General features: G+C 36.1%; 1 long non-coding RNA gene across 1 annotated transcript in view; it reads right to left on the bottom strand.

The window, feature by feature from the left end:
- LOC137855491 (uncharacterized) overlaps nucleotides 1-16,704 on the bottom strand; it is a 65,398-nt gene that overhangs the window by 16,031 nt on the left and 32,663 nt on the right. The window lies entirely within an intron of this gene.

Here is a 16,704-nt window from a genome sequence, read left to right as displayed (position 1 = left end):
TATTGCAAAAGTTAATCTCATTAGAAAAAATAGCACAATCTCTCTTAAAAATAAAACAAATGTTTCCGGGCCTGCTGTTTGTTGTATGGGAGGTGGGAGTTTCATGCAGAGCTACAGAATTGAAATGTCTTGTAGGATGTCTGCTTCTTTTGGAAGAAAAAAATTGAGGAGAAAATGTGTATCTGCTTTGCATAGCAGACAGTTCACAAAACGTTGTATTTATAGATACGGAAGCAAAGAAAACTTCACCAACAGATCATCTGGATCTCGGTTAAGGATTTTCAGTAATCTCCAAGCCAGTAAATGCTTCTGGCTTCCTGTGATGACATTGAACTTTGTCAGTTCACTCCATCCTGCAACAAATTTTATGAGTGCAGGAAGTCGTCAGTGGCACTTCTCAGGCTTTTTATAGTTAAACATACATTTTTCTAGAGGGATGCAAGAGTGGGGAGTGTTTCAGAGGCTTGAGCTCTGTGACATTTTCCTTGACTTGTGCAATCTTTTGCTCAGTATTCGATAATCCACGGTTTTCATCAGCTGTCAGTTACAAGAACTCGCTGTGGGAGTTTCACAAATAAACCATAGTAACTGGGAGACGTGAAAACTGTGTGCAGTCCTTGAGTGCTCATGCCTGTAAGCTTCCTTAAGACTCACACCAGTAGACTTTTATATACAGAGAAAGCTACAAGCAATATAATCAATCATTTACTGAATGTGGGTTTCTGAAACAGCTGCATATCTGGATAAGCTGCTTGATAAGTTACCAGAGACAGTTTATGGGTGGTGTTTGTGCTCTCTACACATTGTGCTAAGTGCTGTTCAAACTGCCCTTGACTTACAGCCAACAGATGGGAAAGTCATTAGCAATCAGATTTGAACAACAGTCGCTTTCTGTGTTTACAAAGTCCTGTACATGATCTGTATGTTGACAAGTTATACACTGAATTGGAAAATGTCTGACATCTTCTCTATGCAATTTGTGTAAAAAAAAATTGCAGTAATCAGCACAGAGCTGATTTTGCGTAGGTCTCTTCTGCAGCGTACAGCTGAGGGCTATAGACAGTATCTAAAAGGGGACAGTTATGTGGTGAAAGCACAGGATCATCAGGAACAACAGCACAAGACTGTTTGTGACTAGGACACAAAGTGCATCCTCCTAAAACCTTGAGCATTTCCTGCGCAGTCCCTGAAGTCAATTTCAGTACATGCGAGAATAGCACTACAGGTACAGAAATCTAAATAGCCTTTAGGCAGGTCTAATTCATGCATCCCTAGCACATAATCTGTGCTCTGCTCAGCCCTGGCAGAGTTGCTGGGGTAATAATTTCTCAAAAGTAAACTGCTACAGACAGTGGAAAGTGTTATGCAAAACTGAAACATAATTGACATCAAGCATGGTATTATCCTCCTGTTATTTTATTCTTCTTATTAACTTGATTCCTCAAGAAATAAACACATGGTCAGATTAATCCTAGTATTCAAGGGTTTACTTTAGGGATGGAATTGGTTCATTATATTTAATTTATGGGTAAAGAATCTCCATTAATTCGTAATGTTTCCCTGTGCTGTAATAATGCTCTCTGCTTTCTGAACTACTGTCCAGAGGCAGAAGCTGGTTAATGCAGAACTAATATTTTGTCAAGGTACCTGAGGGGCTGACCTAGTAGAAGTAAATCAGTTCAGATAAGAATTATTTCACTCTCATGCAAGTACCTACTACCTACGCAAAAGGGATTGAGAACACAGACATTTAGTTATTGCATTGACCTCCATGAAATGGGGAAATTTTCAAACACTGTCTGTTTTTCAAAGCAGAAGCCCAAGCCCAACAATGCACACCTCGTTCTCTATTCAACTGTGAGACATCATTTGCATCTGTGAACAATGAGTGCAAAATGCTAACGGCATGAGTAAAACAATTTCCAATTTTTTCACATAAGCGTGACATTATAAAACATAAGGAAGTAGAAAAGCAGGTCGTCTGTGTTGGCAGGAGCAGGTCTCTAGATGCTGTTCCCTTGTGCGCCAGAGTTTTCTTGCCATATTTCTCAGGTAATTAAGTTTGTTTACGGGAAACCTTGTTCCTTCTCCCGCCTGTCCCCTTTTTATAGTGATTTTGCCCTGAAATCCCATGCTGAATTGAGATGGGTATCAGCACTGCTATACCTCTCTTACAAAGCAGCAAACTGGGTCAAAGACATGATGTGCCACTCAGATAGCTGATACCAGAGTTAACAGAATAAAGTTGCTGTTGTCATACTAGAGACAATCCTTTAACACAGATCCCAAGCATTATTATTTTTTAACTGATGGTTAATGGTCTAATAGCTTTGCATCTGTACCTTCAGCACCTTGTCTTTAATGTATCTTCTGACCACAGGCTGACACTTTACATCAAATTCTGTGAAAATGAACAGTTAGAAGACTGACTCTAGGCAAGAGGTTTAAATCAAAGGTGTTTATTTATTTAATGAAAGAGTGTAATGTGGAAATATTTCCAAACTAAACCTCTCACTTCATGAACTTTTATTACCAAAACTTTGGAGTCAGCATTAATTTCTAATACAGTTTAAACTGAAATTCTAGCTCTATGTGCCCTGAAATTATTAGAAGCTTCTGATTTAGACCTATCCTTAACTACATAGGATAATATAGCATTTTTTAAAAAATTATTAACTTTTCTGTAAAATACTGATCATACATGTATTTTCTTCTCCATGCATTTCCACTTGGAATTTTTGATCCTCGTGTTGTTACATGAAGCCATTAAGCCATTTTTTCTAGGTGTAAGAAATATAGGGTATTATCGAGATCTTATAGTGCTGAATGTTCCAGCCAGTATCCAGAAAAGCACGTAAGCACATATTCAACTTTCAGCACCTCAGGACTCTCTTTCCTATCAATGGGCTTACTCAAGAGTTTTGGGGGCCAGAATTCCCAGCATCCTGCTGAATGAGGAGATTTGGATATGAGAAGACCTGCTCATCTCCTGATCTTTGAGATATTCTGATATTTTATGAAGAAGAAAGTGAGAGCCAAGAAATATAAGCCTAAATAATTTACTCCTTTTGATGAGAGGTTGTGCAAGGGCTAACGAGGGTTATTACTGCTCCTAGGAGACACTGCTACACATAAAAAAGGCAACAAAGAGAAGCCTGTATTTGGATGGCATTGACTTGGAAATACAAAAGGAAAAACTGCAGCTTCAGTGAGCAGGGTGGGGTAAAGAATTGAGAAGAATAAAAATAGTCAAGTTTTCTTGACGTGAAATTCAACCATATTTTCCCCAGGAAAAATGAAATGTAATACTGGTAATTTATACAGACTGTTGAACAAATTGAAACCATATACAGAAAATTAAGTTATGTTTTTATGGAAAGAACAGAATATGTTTAACAATCACAACCTAGAGCCAGCAGTCTTTCACTGTATAACTTGCAGGGTGTTTTAATTATTCTGAGGTCAGAATGTCTGGTTCCAGCTTTAATCAGTTAATTCAAGATTTTATTGGGTCTGAAAAAAAAAACAACCAACCTAACAGTTGTTGTTGTTGTTCTTAGATTTATTTTTTTATGTCCATATGAATTAGAAATAAAAGAAAATATATCTCTAGATTCTTATGGTGCTGTTATATTTATGAAAATATCCTTAAATAATGGAAGAAAAAGGAAGATAAAACCACTTAGTTAGGTTAATATGTGTGCTTGAGTTTTAGTGTTTTGTGAATTCTTTATTTTTAACCACTGGTTTTCAGCCTAATTTTGTGTTGTATGACTGCATGATATGTATTACAAAGAGATGGTTAAAAAAGAAGGGAGCAGACTTTTCAAACATTGTGTGGCCAGGGTGGGTTCTTCATTGTAGGAACTGAACTATTCTGTCAGTTGTTAATGGATATTTTTATTGCCTGTTATCAAGTATTGGCTTACTGATAGTAAGAGTGAGTTAGATGTAGATGAATTGCATGTTTTTTTCCATACTGTTTCTGCAAGAAAGTGATATACATGTGTAGTTATAATTTTGTATCTTTATATGGAGAAAAGAGAAAAAAGAAAAAAAGACGAGAAGAGAAGAGAAGAGAAGAGAAGAGAAGAGAAGAGAAGAGAAGAGAAGAGAAGAGAAGAGAAGAGAAGAGAAATAAGAAAAGAGAAGAGAAATAAGAAAAGAAAAGAAAAGAAAAGAAAAAAGAAAAGAAAAGAAAAGAAAAGAAAAGAAAAGAAAAGAAAAGAAAAGAAAAGAAAAGAAAAGAAAAGAAAAGAAAAGAAAAGAAAAGAAAAGAAAAGAAAAGAAAAGAAAAGAAAAGAAAAGAAAAGAAAAGAAAAGGCTGAATAGATCCTTTGTGTATATGGCAAAAATAATGGCAATTCAATTGTTTTTTACCCAAAGTATACACCGGATGAAACCTGAAGAAACAGGCTTTGACATGGAGACTGAAACTGGAACCTGACAATATTCCCTTCCTGTGACAGCCCTGAACATTAGGATAAAGAATCACTCTTATTTTTTTTCATTTTGCTGGTCCAATGCATTTTTTATTATTATTATTTTTTTAATTTGTATTTTTGTGCAATAGAGCATTTTCATCTCATGGAGATCTAAGTAACTCATACCCACTTTGTGCTGAAGATACCTTCCAAAGAAGCAGTAGGATATAGTTTTAAGTGTCCTCAGACAGAGAAGAGAATTCGAGCCCATCTCTTCTTTATGCTTATAGAGGAGACTAATCAAATTTGTCCTGGGGGTTACAGAGAGGCGGACAGAAGTTCGACAGGCTCATCTGTTCCTGTCGAACATGAAAAGAAAAGAATAATTCTGCTTCTGTGGCTTTTAGATTTGTTTGTTAGTTTGAAGGAGAAATGGCAGCAGCTATGTTCAGGAAATAACCCTTGAGCTCAGGGTGTACCTTTCTGAAGGCCTAAAAGAGGGACAAGACTTGAGACGTGCTTAGCTATCCCTCTATGCTTACTTCTAGATGGTTCCCTCTAGACTGTTTTGAATCTCATTCTGAGATGTCTAATACTTCCCTGGCATCATTTTGAGAATCTGGTCACCTAATACAGGGTTGTGAATGTGGCTTGGACAAAAAATTAGATTTATGATGCTTCATTATTGCAGCTCGTAAATCATTTTGTGGCTGTAGCTCAAATAGAATATTTTTTCCTTTATACCTGGTGATTCTCTGAGCTAGATGTTATTTAAGAGAAGCAGCATAGGCAGGACACCCCCTAAAAAATAATTGCAATCGAAGTATCAGTTGAGAGGAATGAAGATGTCCAATAGTATTTTATTTCCTGTAATTAAGGTATGTATTTGCTCAGATTAGATCCACAGCATCCAGAAAGACTGAACACGTTGCAGCTGCTCTCTGCAGGTCTGAATCTTCATCATATGTTTGATTCTTTGTATTGAAGACCCTACTTTTTTGTTACCTATTTTCTTCATTTAGATCAGGTAAAGATAGAGTAACAATCACTGCATGTTCAGAATATTGATAGCAGAAGTGTGCCTTTTCAGTCCTCAGTTGGAAAGCTGTGAATGGAAAGTTCCATTATTTCTCCAGTATTTATACTGAATTAAAAATTTTTTCCTTTTCTATCCTTTTACTCCATTAGGTTCTCAGATACGTAAGAACTATTTAATAAGATTAATAAGTATATCCACAGAATTATCTGTAGCTATTTGCCCTGTTGTCCTTGAAGAACATGTGAAAAATTTTCAATTATTATTATTATTATTATTTATTTTATTTTATTTTATTTTATTTTATTTTATTTTATTTTATTTTATTTTATTTTATTTTATTTTATTTTATTTTATTTTATTTTATTTTATTTTATTTTATTTTATTTTATTTTATTTTATTTTATTTTATTTTCTGATGATACGCTCCTCTCCTTCTCCTTTAGTGCCTGGATATTTCTCCAGTCAGCATCTAGTGCTATATACAGAATCCAGAATTTTCAGGTGAGGATCCATATTTCCTGAAATAAAATGGGGAACAGATTTCTTGCACCATATTTACTCTATTCCCACTTTATAAAAGATCTTGCCGTGGCTCAAGAGACTGGCCTTACAGAAGCAACATAGCTATCATTATGTGTATGTATACGACAACAAGGGAATCATAATATTTTCCATTTGTTGATTGGATGGCAGCCATTTGGTTAATCATCATTCAAGTGCAGCAAGACCATGTAGCACATGAAACCTCTACTTAAGACAACAAAACTGCTGAAAACATCTAAGTATGTAACCTGACTATCCAATTATGCTAACAGATGATGATGGTTATAGTTTGAGATGGTGGGAAAGGAAATGTAGTCCCAATATTTAGCTAGTTATACCTTCTAAAATGAACTATATTCCACCACTTCATGTTAGCTTGTGTTCCAGCTTTTCTTTTTCCCTATTAGTTCTCCAACAGTCCTCTCTGTCTCAGCTTCTGTGCCACTGAATCATTGTGCTGTTGTACCTCATCTGCATAGATAAAAATCCCTCCCACCATAATGTGTATTTCTTTTAATTTATCCTCTGTCTGAAGTAAATTCTGTCAGTGGGTCTATTTCCCCATCTCTGGAACATGACCTAATGTCCAACAGATTTGTAATAAATAAAGCCTGGTTCAGCATTATCTGCAAATCATGGCTTGGAAAAAATCAGCTCATCAAAAAATAGTTTGCCCTATCAAGAAAATGGCAATATTGTCAACTCTTACTGTTACACAGACACTAGTATGATTCCCATTGTCCATGCTCTTTAAAGGAAGGTTATAGATAAACTTTTGTTAAAAGAGCTATATTTATAGTCTTCCTGTTTGCACAAAAAGTTTGAAAATTTGACCTCAATATGCCCTAAAGGCTTCAACCCAGGAAATAAAATGTCCCCATGCATATATTTTTAGATTTAATGGTTTTAAGCTTTAATGTGGGACTGGCTTATTCAGTTTTTGAGTGCCAGAGGTTAGCAACATTACAATGGGTTTTTTATAATCAACAAAATATGAGATTACACTCAAAACTTTAAGTCCAAGTGCAAAGGATGGAGAACAGATGCATTTCATACACTGTTCTATCCTTCTCACAAGCAATATCTTAAAAACACTTGACAGGGTTAAAGACAGGGAAGAAAGTCTCACCTCAAACCCATTGAACTGACAGTTTGGGTTAGCAGAAGTAAAGAAGAAGAAAAAAGTGATTTCAACCAGGGTTAGAAATGTGATCAGGGATCAATGAGACAAAAATAAAGAGAATATGGATGCAATAAAGTTATATGAAACAACAGCTAAGATGCTCACATTCATGGTGCCTAGAGTCTATAAACAGAGGTCAGAGAAGACAACAGCTACATCTGTGAGGACGTCTGCAGGCAATCAAGGCAGCTGGTTTGAAAAAATGAAAATCAAAAGGTATTTTTACTAGGTCATGGGATGCCTGCTTGTGACTGGGGGAGATGTGTACAGGCTGTTGCTAGTTAGGTAATCTGAGTTTAATACCAGTTTAGTCTTGTGAGTGAGCACATGCATTTGAAATTGCAACACCATGGAGATCCTGTTACCATTAAGTGGTGTGCAACATAATCAGCAGATTTGTGTTCTGCAGGAGTTGTTTGTCTTGACTTGTTATACACCCTCAAGTGAGATGTAAGAGGCATAAATCACACACTCCAGTCTTCCTGAGATAGGGGGAGATGGTCTCCTTGCCTGCAGGAGCTGTGCACTGGTCAAGTAGTTGTAACCAAGTAAAACAGCCATGAGAGGAGGTCATCAGACTGCTCATTATCAGAGATGATGAGAAAGGGATTAATCAGTTCTTCACTGAGATGGTGCAAAGACGAGAGCCTGATCCCCCAATTGCAATGGAAGAGGGACAGGCAGAATCTGTGTTTATCAGGTTGGGAAATGGTGGTGAAGGCTGGAAGTTGACAACTTCTGGCATCAGGAGGAGGATTCCTGCTCCAGTTGTACATCTGCAACTACAGAATATGTTAGTACCCTTTTTTTCAAATGGCTGGGGGCTCTGTCCAACAAAACACCCAAGTCTGCTGAGCCTGAGCCATGCAGGATCACCAGGAGGAGGCAGCATTATCAGCAGGCAACTCCGTTGGGAGACGGTGGCCCCATCTGACAACCAGATCAGCTGTCTAGGGAGGGTTGCTGGTTGTCAGGAGTTGAGATCTGAGACATTGTAGAGAGGCTGACAAGGGTTGAATGACCCTTGGATTATTATCCTCTGCTGCTCTTCCTCATGGGCACCAATGCTAGGGAGACCCTGACTGTTTCAAGTGTGTCTATATGGCTAATTAATCTGGGAAGCAGATTTGCAGAAAGGAACCTAAGAGCTGCATTAGGAAGAATGTTGCCAGGAGATTGAGGGAAGTGAGCCTCTTCCTGTGCTCAGCACATCTGAAGTGCGAGGTCCATTTCTCTGGTCTACAGTATTCCAGAGAGAGATGGACATAATGGAGTCCAGTAAAGGTCAAGAAAGATAAGTAGGGACAGAAGTACTGACACATGAGGAGAGGTTGAGAAGGCTAGTTCTGTTTACCCTGGATAAGAGAAAGCGTAGGGGAATCCAATCAATTTGTATGAATGGGAAGATGTAATGAAGATGGAACCTCACTGTTTTTTGTAATGTCAGCTGAAAGGAAAAGAAGCAATGGGCACAAACGGAAATACAGAAAATTCAGTTTATACATATGAAAGAAACCTTTTTTTCTTGTGAGAGTGGTTGAACACAGAGAGGCTGCAGAGTCTCGACCTTTGAGAAATTCAAGATCACACTGGGCATGTCCACAAGCAACCTGTTCTAGCTGATGCTGCTTTGAGCAGAAAAGTTGGACTAGATGATCTCCAGAAGCCCCTTCCAGCCTCAGCTATTCTGTGAGCCCTGGCTCTTGAAAGTTAAATTGATGATGGCAGCCAAATAGGATTTTTTCCTTTCCAAATGCTCAAGGCAGGAAAATTTAGTATAGTTCATGGTCATCTAATAGAAGTTCTTCAGGACCTACAGAGAAGAGTTTTCTGGGACATATTCTTCATGTTTTTATTTGGAGAAGGTAATAAAACACTTTCTCAATACGTCACCTGGCCATTGTGCTGAAAGAAACTGGTGGGAGAATTGGGTATTGACAGATGGGAAATGGAGCAAAAAATGCTTCCAAACCTCATAGAGTGGTGGAGAATAAGGATTCTGCTTTGTTTTTACTGCTTTTTCTAAATCAGAATTTGGGCCAGATTTGTGGGATGCAGACAGGAGTGTAGCTTCAGAAAGTGTAGCTTCAGAATGATCCATGTTACTGTGTCAGTAGCGTGGAGAGGCCCTCAATACAACTGCAAAGTATCTGATTTCTTCCAGTAACTGTGAATTTTGCAGGATTTCAAGAAAACCTTGAAAATCTTCAGTTCAAGTAGGATATTTTTCCAAGAAAACAATTTAAACAGAACAAACCGATTAAAGGAATATTTAATAATTCTGTTTCCCTGTACTAGCTATGTCCCACTAAAAGTTTATTTTAATTTTGTACATAATGGGCTACAGTTAAGTTCAAAACGTTTATATTAGCATTTCTCTTGAATCAGCTGATTCATATGAGCAACAGAGTGACTTTATGAAGCAAACATTTTGTACTGACAAATGTCAACAGATGATATTGCCCCATTTCTTTGCAGAGTACTGTATCAAGAAATATGAAATTCTGTTTCCTACTGATGCTGACAAGTGCCATAAGAAAGAATCTGTGGATGGATAAATCATATGGACAAGAGAGTTATAGGTGAAACAAAAAATAATAAAGTGACCATTTTAGGAGTCTATTTTATTTAGTTAATGAGGTAGAGCTGAAAAAAAAAGGCAAAAAAGCTCTAATTTAGTATCCCTATACCATATATAAAGCATGTTTTAAAATCTAATACTAGAAACAGACCTATACTTGATGAACTCCAGATGATTCCACTGATGTTAATACAGAGAAAAAAAAAAAAAAAAAAAACACAAAACAAAACAAAACACAACAGCATCTTCTCTTCCCTGCTCCATTCCCTTTCCCTGCCAGAGGTAATCCAGAGATTCTTGCACTGTTAAAGTCATTATGACATATTTTGGAACAAGCAAAAATGAAAATGATTCATCTCATCTTTCCTATGAAGTTTAAAAATGTATTTTGCAGTAGCTCTAAGTACAAGGTACTTAGAAAACTTTCAGTAATTTATATAAATAAATATTGTAAGAAAAACCTTTGAAGTGGGAGATCATGAGTGAACACATCTGCTTAACAGAACTGAAAACACAAGGGTTTGAGACCTTTCTCTTCAGTTCTACCAAAAAAAAATATTAAATAGAAAGACATGCTTTGCTTTAATGTTTTACTCATAAACTTTTTCATTGCTTTGTATTTTTGCACTTACATAGCAAAAGGATTGTGTAGATAAACAAACGTCTCATTTCTCTTAGTAGCAGAAGTATTCTGATTTTTATTTAACATAAACTTATGATTTTTATGTAGCATAAATGTCATCTTTGATAGTAAGACTTCCTTTTACTTTTGACTTAAAAGAAGCCTGTAGAAGATAATGTTAAATACACCTATCTATCTTTGGTTCTTTGATATCAGTCATGAGAAAAGTTTTTGAAGGTACTACAGTTTAAACAGTTCAATATAATATCCAAGAATTTGATCTTGTTTTACAGAGTTGTCTCTTGATCAAAAGAATGGAGCACATGAATTAAGAAGTCCTTTCCATCCTGAAATACTAGAATTCTGTGATTCATTCTATTCATAGTATAGCCTGAAACCTTTTTCCATTATTATCCAGTCAGTAATGTTGAATAAACTTCCTTGAGCCTACTGATCTTACTCAAATATTTTTTGAGCAGAGGAAAGGATAGAGCAGACATAATCAAAGAAAACTCAGACCTCGGTAAAGATTTTTCCTGTTGGGGAAATGAGAGAACTATTTTACGATACCTTTCCTCTTTTTCCATATAAATGTGTCTTTTCTTTGGACAATGTATAAATAAGGTCTCATATGTTACTGCCTGCTAAGGAGCCTGCGACTAATGTTACTAGTAACATTACTGGAAATGTTCCCAAGTGGAAATGACCATCACCAAACCTAGAAGTTTTTGTACAAAGAAATGGGTCAACTTTCCTTTTAGTATTGAACATTGTATTGAATACAGAACAGTACACGAGTGGAGTACTAACTTGTCCCTAAAAAGTGCCTTGCTTAAAAAAAAATGAAAAGCCTAACACATATAAGATCAGAAAGAGACAGCTTTACTGATATATAAATTTTTTAATCATTAAAAAAGTTTATGATAAAAAAAGAAACAGAGTTAAATATGAAACTTCAAACATATTTTAGTAATCTTAATGCACTAAAGATAATGGCATGACTTAGATATTTCAGTATCTCAGCTAGTTGTGAAATTGGCTGCCTTCTGCTATTTATGTTGTATTTTACATGTGTTGGAGACTTCTAGTGCTAATTTTCCTTACCAGAGTCACTGCTGATGACAGATCTAGGCACTTCTGTGTTCCAAAATGGAATGATAGCAAAATGGAACAATTCAGGCAATTGTTTTATTTATTTATTTATTTATTTTTATTATTTTTATTTTCTTCTTAAATTCTTGTGCCATATCACATGCTGGCCTTTGGTTCAAGCCCCCAGCTGGAATCATGTAAGCTTGGACTGAATGTCTCACAGGGGAAATAACTCCTCTGACAAAACTTCTGCCTACTACAAATTTCATTCTGGACACCAAAAACTGCTTTTAAAAGAAGTTCATTCATTAAAATTTTACATTGCCAACAAAACTCCATTTTCAAAAATCTACGCTTTCTTGCAAAAAAAAATCCAAAAGAATGATAAAAGTGTTACTGACCGATGGTTTATATTGAAAGGAGGTGTAAAAGGGAATGGTAAGCATTCAGAGGATCAGACTAGTTGTTACTAGTCTGAAAGAACGGAAAGAAGAAAGCTCTGATATTGAAGGTCATGGTAAATAGGGATTTTACAGGATTTCAGTCCTTAATTATGTTCAGTTCTGGGGTCTCCAATGTAAGAAGGACACAGACCTATTGGGGCAAGTCCAGAGGAGGGCCATGAGGGTAATGAGAGGGCTGGAGCACCTCTCCTGTGAAGATGCACTGAGAAAATTGAAGTTGTTCAGCCTGGAGAAGAGAAAGCTTATTTTTAGTTATACAAGGATATATTTTCATGTCATTAGCTTGCAAGCAGTAAATGAAGCACTGTGAATGTGCTCAGTCTAGCAAAGGCATCATCAAGTACGAAAATGTGGTAAACAAACAAACAAAAAATTGGCACTGCAAACAAAGCTACGAGGTATCATAGAAAGTCTCAGATCACAGGAAATGATGGAGTTCCAGATAAAATCTTACTTCGAAAAGCATGAAAGCAATGGGGAAGCAGGTCTGGTGCCTGCACAAACAAAATGAGGGATAAAGGCAAGAAAATGAAGAAAAATATGAAAAAGCTAAGTCAGGCATATCTAGAACAATATATAAAGTGCTAGGAAAGATATTAAAATGGGTCTTCAATTTCAGACAGGATAGATAAATCTATATTGTATTCTAAGGAATTCTCCATACCTACTCCACGTCCGAATCACAGTGAACTTCCAAGTGTGATGCCAGGTGTGGATGGAAGCTGCCTCTGCAGCATAGGGGAACCTATGTTCCCAGTGGTCTAATGACCTGTTGGTACAGCATTATGCAACTACTGTTGTGGCAAGTAAAATTCCCAAGTGCCAGTAAGGTCCTTTATCCTTATTGGAGCTGGATCTGCGGTCATACATATTTAAAGGGCATGAATGGCTGTCTTTACACCCATAACCAAGAAGCTAAAACAGGATTTGTAATTGCTGAGAAATCCAATATCCACCTGTAACTTTGAATATATTAAGGATACTTCACCAGAGATAGGATTGTACATAAAATATGTCATTCCAGATTACACAATAGCCAATACTAAAGGACCAGTAAAGGGTCAAGCTAATGAATTAATACAAAATTGGTGATTAATACCAGCATGATTACATGGTTAATAAATTCAGGATACAAGGGTTCAAACCAAGAGAATCAAGAAGGGAAACAAAAGACCTGAAATACAGAGATATTTTACATAGTGCATATTATATGTAAAACAATGTGGAGAAAGGAAAAGAGAAAAATGTTCAATTTTTAGGCAGTAAAGAAAAATGTGTGGGAAAAATAATCACTTTATCCTTTAAAGTCATGCTATCTCAAGAAGAAAAAAATAAGTAATAATCACCAAGGCCATAAAAATTTCTAGTAAAAGGAAGGATAACTGCAACGTAACTTTAGAACACTGAGAGACACTGTGGATGAAGTTTTCCAGAAGAATGCCAATGATTCCATTTTTGTGTTTGCAGCTATGCTGTTAGACCAATGTCTAAATTCAATTGCCACTGGTTTATGGAGCCAGGTGCAATCTAATGCCAAGAACACCAGTAAACAGCACCATTAGACTGGAGAAGTGAGGCCAAGTGTAGTTCATCTACAATAAACTCATTCAGGAGCCAGTGGACAAATAGAAACTCTTGGTAAAAAGCCCATGAACCAACAGACAAGGAAACCAAGGAAATGGTACAGCTAGAAGTAAGATGAAGCTAGAAATAGATTCTCACACAGTCTGTAAAACTACAAGAACACAGAATGTCTTTAATGTTTCTGTAGCAAATAAAGATGGACTTAGATGGCTGCAAAAAAAAAGGCATAATTTCAACCCTGGAAATTTTCAATGCAGCTGTCTAGAACTCATGAGAAAACTTTCAAGCAATTTGAGAGTTTATGATGCCAAAAGATCACTTAATGGAGAATTACTAGTCTCTTCCAGTGACTAAAGACATATTCTTCAATGTACCTAGGATGAAAATATTCACTTTTCAATGTTACGTCTTATGGCAGAATGCTGAAATGTGCAGCTGCAGCTGAGAAGTAATGTAGACTGTAGCACAATGCCACACCACACTAAGTCACCAACATTTAAGTCAGCAAAAGCATAACATTTGAAAGCTTACAAAGAGGTGGCTGAAATCCCTTACAGCTAACATACATTGAATTCTAAGGGAACCAACCTATAAGCTATTAAGAAAATCAGTGGACAAATAAATACAAATAGAATCTGGTGGTTTATAGGGATGACCAATAATTTCCTGGGTTTAGCTCAGACCTGTGAATGAAGAAGATGATGCTCTCTCTCAAAGGCTCAAACCCCAGATAATGTAAAGAAAAGAAGAAATCATTACTATGATATAATCCTACAAAATTACTATCCTGTAGAATGTTTAGAGTGAAAGTGTAATTTTCAAAGGTAAATTAGGAAAAATTCTCATCTAAAACTAACAGGCCAGAGCTGTTGCTAGTAGATAACTAATATGCTCAGAAAATTTATCTGGAATAATTGTATAATTTGAGTATTATATCATTAGAAAAAAATACTTTAAAATAGCAACAATTATATCTGAGCGGTTGTCATACATGCTGTGAAAACTTCTGTGCAATGAGTTTAGAAAAGAAGTTACTCAAAAAAAGTAACTTAAGAAACCTGCCTGGGCATGGAGAATGTAATGCATCATGAGATAATGTCATCAGTACTTGATAAGGTCTCTAAAAGACTGAAATCCACAGCAGAACAGGGGCAGTCAACAGAGGGCTTGAGAAAAGACCAGGAGGAGTCTTGGGCATCACTTGGCTTCATGCAGGAGAAATATAGCAGGTATATATGTATGAGTTACTTGGTCAACACCATTTTGAAGACATAAACTGTAACATGAAACCTTTTAAAGACATCAGGTTGGGAGAATTGAGATGTTTAATTATACGTGGTGTCAATATGCTTTGCCTCTTCTACATTCCTGTAAGCTCTAGTCCCAGCAATTTATCAAACATTTGCAAAAAATCACAAAGAAAGCAGTATTTAAAAGGAAATTAAAGAAGCCTGGATATACTTGAAGAAGTCTTAGTCTGCAGGAGGCAGTTGGAAGTCAATGTTTATGTGACTGGATTAATATGGATTAATAGCTAAAGATCTAACCCTATTGACCCTATTGTAAATAAAACATTTATTTACCTAGGTTTTCTATCATTAGTCTTTTTATTATTATTATTATCATTATTTTTGGGTATTCATCAGACTGTAGTACATAAGTTTAATTTTTTATTTTATTTTATTTTATTTTATTTTATTTTTATTTCCCTTTGCAGAAGTAAATATCATTATTATGTCAGGAAGAACTGCTGATGGGGTGGGGGAAGTTTTTTTATTTTTATTTTTTATTTTTTTTATGAGCCATATTTTCAGGGACTTGAGAAATTTTCCAGAACCTGCTCCAGGCTATTCTATTGATACTTCCAATTCCTCAGAGGCTGTAAGAAGGGATTAACTGTTGGATGATATCCACATGAGAGACCATGAACACTAGAAGTTGAAGGCTTTGCAGCATAATAATCTGTGGAAATGTCATCTGAAAAGCTGAGATAATGTCTGAAATTTGCCAATGGGCAAGAATACTGTATCTGGGGATGTAAAAAAGATAGGCTTGAGCTTGATTATAAGAATCCAAGAAAGAAGGAATTGAATCTGAATAGAGAGACTTGTGGCTCTTTGGCTTATGCCTCACAAGAGATAAGCACTTGCTGACCTTCAGTCCCTCAGTGCTCTTCTGCCCAGACTTTTTGTGAACTTGAATGTTTGTTTCTTGACCTTGAGACCTAGCTAAGCAAGAGGTTTAGAAATACTTGAATTGGATATGTTGTTATGATGATCTTTTCATGAATAATTTTTTGGCGAGCTTAGTGTAGCTCTGGATGCTGTTCATGAACTGTTAGTATTGCAAGGTACAGAGGAAAAATCACCAATTCTATGAGAAGAGCAAATGGCAATGTGCTGTCAAGGGTATGTTCTTATCTGCAGGACAAATATTTTGATGAGCTGTGTGGACAGATAACTTACAACTCAAGAACTGCTGAAAGCTATTAAGGAAAATATTATGTTGAGTTTCTGTTCCCTTAAGTCCATTATAGATAACCGTGGTGAGAAGACAATTAGAACATGTAATATATTAAATATGCCTTCTTTACTTCAGGGCATTAAATCCGTAGGAACTTATCTGTGTAGCTCTGTACAGTCAAACAAAGGCCAAAGAGATATTTCAGGAATTAGAAGTAGTGGGACATCAGCATGCACCTAACCATGCAGTCTTGCCAATCTATGTCTTTTGTGAGCTAATGTGTCTAAAATGGGACATAGTATACCAGCTGATTCCTTTTCATAGTGTGGTAGGGCATAAGTTAAATATATAATTATGTCTCTTTATGTGTTCTAACATGATTTTTAGTTTATTTTTGCAATTGCATGTTATTGGCTCCAGTATGATTTGTAGTCTGTAATAACTCCTAAACTTTATTTCTGAAGAACTACTCTTCTACCAGCTCTTCATCTTCTTCTTCTACCAACTCAAGAACTGCTCTTCAGCCAACTCTTACATTTGCACAGATGACTTTTTTTTTTTTTTTTAAGAGTACTTTGCTCATACAACTACTTTTTGCAAGCAAAGATTTCATTAATCCCAGTGCTGAAGTTTGTCTCTTGCAAGTTTATGTATTAAGAAAGGTATTTTTTTTTTTTTTTTTTTTTTTTTTTTTAAACTTGGGGAGTAT

This window comes from Anas acuta, chromosome 4 (genome assembly GCF_963932015.1).
Source record: "Anas acuta chromosome 4, bAnaAcu1.1, whole genome shotgun sequence".
Lineage (NCBI taxonomy): Eukaryota > Metazoa > Chordata > Aves > Anseriformes > Anatidae > Anas > Anas acuta.
This window is presented reverse-complemented; position numbering and strand designations above follow the sequence as displayed.